This window comes from Schistocerca cancellata, chromosome 9 (assembly GCF_023864275.1).
Source record: "Schistocerca cancellata isolate TAMUIC-IGC-003103 chromosome 9, iqSchCanc2.1, whole genome shotgun sequence".
Classification (NCBI taxonomy): Eukaryota; Metazoa; Arthropoda; class Insecta; order Orthoptera; family Acrididae; genus Schistocerca; species Schistocerca cancellata.
Window position 1 is genome coordinate 106,432,510 of NC_064634.1, and position 3,315 is coordinate 106,435,824.

Sequence of the window (3,315 nt, forward strand, 5' to 3'; positions counted from 1 at the left end):
CTTGGTCCCAGAGACGTCCTGCTAAAAGGATAGACATACAAAAGCTCTCATCTTATGTTTTTACAATTTTTTGCCTGTTCCAGTCTCGTATATAGCGATGGAAGGCTAAATGCCTTAACATCACTAGTGATGCTGTAATTAGTGTCATTTTATTTTCGCGATCTATATGGGAGCAATTCGTAACGAGATGGTTAGTAGCATTTTCCTAGATTCATCACTTAGTGATTTTTTAAAGGCTTTCGCGCGGTAGTTTGTGTCTGTTCTCAAGCATTTGCCAGATGAGTTCTTTCAGCATGACCGTGATGTTCTCACATTGTTCAAAGAAAGCTGAAACTATTCGTGTTGTCCATTTTTTGTAGTTTCCATAGCCACTGTTCATCCTAGCTGGTACAGCTTAGACGCAGTTGAGCCACACAGGGTCGTTGCAATTAAACTTTCGCTACTTGAGCCAGTGTAGACAGAAACATACACTCACAGACAAAAAAAGATCCTCCACAAAGGAATTATCCGAATGGGACGGAAATCGGTAGATGTGATGTATATGAACAGACAAACATATGATTACAGTTTCAGAAAAACTAGATGATTTATTCAAGAGAAAGAGCTTCATAAACTAAGAAAGCCAGTAATACCTTGGTCCACCTCTGGCCCTCATGCAAGCACTTTTTCGCCTTGGCATTGATTGACTGAGTTGTTAGATCTCCCCCTGAGGGATATCGTGCCAGATTCTGTGGAACTTGCGAGGAGATTCTCGAAATACCAAACTGGCTCGAGGCTTTTACCCTTAACGCTGCAACTGTAGTCAATCGGGGCGAGGTTTCTGGCCATGATAGGGTTTGGCAAACACAAAGAAAAGCAGTGAAAACTTCTGCCGTGTCTTGGTGGGCAATATTTTGCTGAAATGTAGTGTCAGGTTGGTTTCCAATGTGGGCAACAAAACTGGGTGTATAAGATCACATTCCACTGTGCTGTAAGGGTGTCGTAGATGACAGCTAAAGTGATCCTGTTATGAAATGCATCCCTGGCTGTCACTCCGTACGTCCAGCGACAGTCATGTTGGTATCCCACTGATTTCCGGGGCGTCTCCAGACACGTCTTCAGCTTAGAATCTCATTGTCTGGAGTATAGCTGTGTTCATTGATGAGTCCAGCTTCGAAATGACCCTAAATTCTTGAAGAACGTAGTGTTACCATGGCTGAGAGGACTGGACGCAATGTGCGATCTTCAAGTCGTGTACGAGCTGCGTCACGACAGCTAAACGTTCCACGATCCACCGTTAGGAAAGTTCTGCGAACAATTATTGTGAAACAGTATCTGTAGAGCGGCTTCAGACTGTCGTAAATGCAAATCGTCGTCACATTGACCAATATTTGTAACATGCAACGGAAACATGCTACACAGTCCACAAATGTTACTCACTTATGTGAAAATGAAAACGTATTTATTCCAATGGTTTATTCATTAATTCTCTTCCGCAAGCCCTTACAAATGTTTCCACAAAGTTTTGTTGTTCTACGATCACTCATTTCTCATGGGGGGGGGGGGGGGGGGAGGGGGCCTCCCAAGTAGCGAAAGTTTCATTACAACCGCACATTAGGTGAATCTCCGCTGAAGGCCTGCCGCGTGAATTCTGTAGGAGTCAATGACGCGAGACGTAAGATGAAAAGGTGTCGGATTTTATTTATAATACCGGGTGGTTATAATTAAACTTTCCCTGTGTAACACGTTATAACACGGAAACTAACTACTGTACGAGTACCAAGCTTGGTAGCGTTAATGTCCAGAGTGTGGGATGCATGATCTCCATGCGTCACAGAGCCAGCGTTCAGTTCCAACTATGGCCACCAGTCATCAGTCACCGTGAATCATAATCTCATACGCCTGACCAGTCGCAGTGCACTTGCTGACGTGTCAACATGAGCTTGGACGAAGGGGGCTGCGCGTTATTGGTGAAGCTCTATTTTGAAAACAACAGTAATGCTGCAGCTGCACTTCGAGAATATCACCGGCTCAAAGGATTACGGAAGGGTCCTCTTTCTTCACCTGCTGTGAGGAACATGATGAAAAAGTTCGAATCCACTGCAGAACTGGGCGTCGCTCCAGGAAGAGGCCGTGACACGACAGTTGAACATCCCATTGTCGATTGTACGGAAGGTGCTTAGAACCATCCTCAAGTGATATCCGTAAGATATCGTACAGCAGCTTGCAACACAGGACGCACAACGAGATGTTGACTTCGCTCTCGACTTTCTCGCAAGGTCTGTAGTGGACGAACGCTGGCCTGGAACATCCTATGGACAAAGCTCATTTTACTCTGACGTGTGAGGTAAACACGCAGAACTGCCAGGTGTGGGGATCTTCACTTCCAGTCATTGTGCTTAAAGTTCCTGTGTAAGGTGAGCGTGTCACAGTATGGCGTGGCTTCACGGCTACATTCATAATTGGCCCATTCTTTTCTGAACAGGCTGGCGTTCAAGGACCAAAGCTGTGCCGTGTGACTTGGCAGCGTTACTGCGATTTACTTCGCCAGCATGTCATACCCACCCTAGAGGAGACAGACGCACAGAACTCAACAGTTTTCGTGAAAGATGGAGCTCCAGCGCCCATCTCTCGTGAAGTTCACCTGCTTGTCCAAAACACATTTGGAAACGATCGAGTTATCAGCCTATCGTTTCCAAACTGCCGGCACGATCACCTAACTTCCCTCACTGTGATTTCTGGTTGTGAGGCTACCTCAAGGACAGCGTTTATCAGGGTGACATTCAAACATGTGCTGGTCTGAGGCGCAGCAATCAAGAGTGGTCGCCAGCATTCCTAAGGGCATGTTCTTTCTGCTGTGCAGATACAGTCCTGCGCTGTCAGACTCTTGCGGACACTGATCGGCGCCACGTTCAGCCCTTTCTGTAGCAGTAATGGTACCGGTAGGTAATGGTATAATGTACCGTAGCAGCACATAAAAAGTGTTTCAACTGAACTGTTTCTATATTATTTCTCTTCCCCATGTCATTAACATTAATGGTACCAAGTTTGGTCCTCGTACAGGAATTAGTAATTAGTAATTGTTATAATGTGCTAAATAGGGAAGTTTAATTACAACCACGGCCGGCCGCGGTGGTCTAGCGGTTCTAGGCGCTCAGTCCGGAACCGCGCGACTGCTACGGTCGCATGTTCGAATCCTGCCTCGGGCATGGATGTGTGTGATGTCCTTAGGTTAGTTAGGTTTAAGTAGTTCTAAGTTCTAGGGGACTGATGACCACAGATGCTAAGTCCCACAAAAAAAAAAAGAAAAAAATACAACCACCCCGCATTTATGAC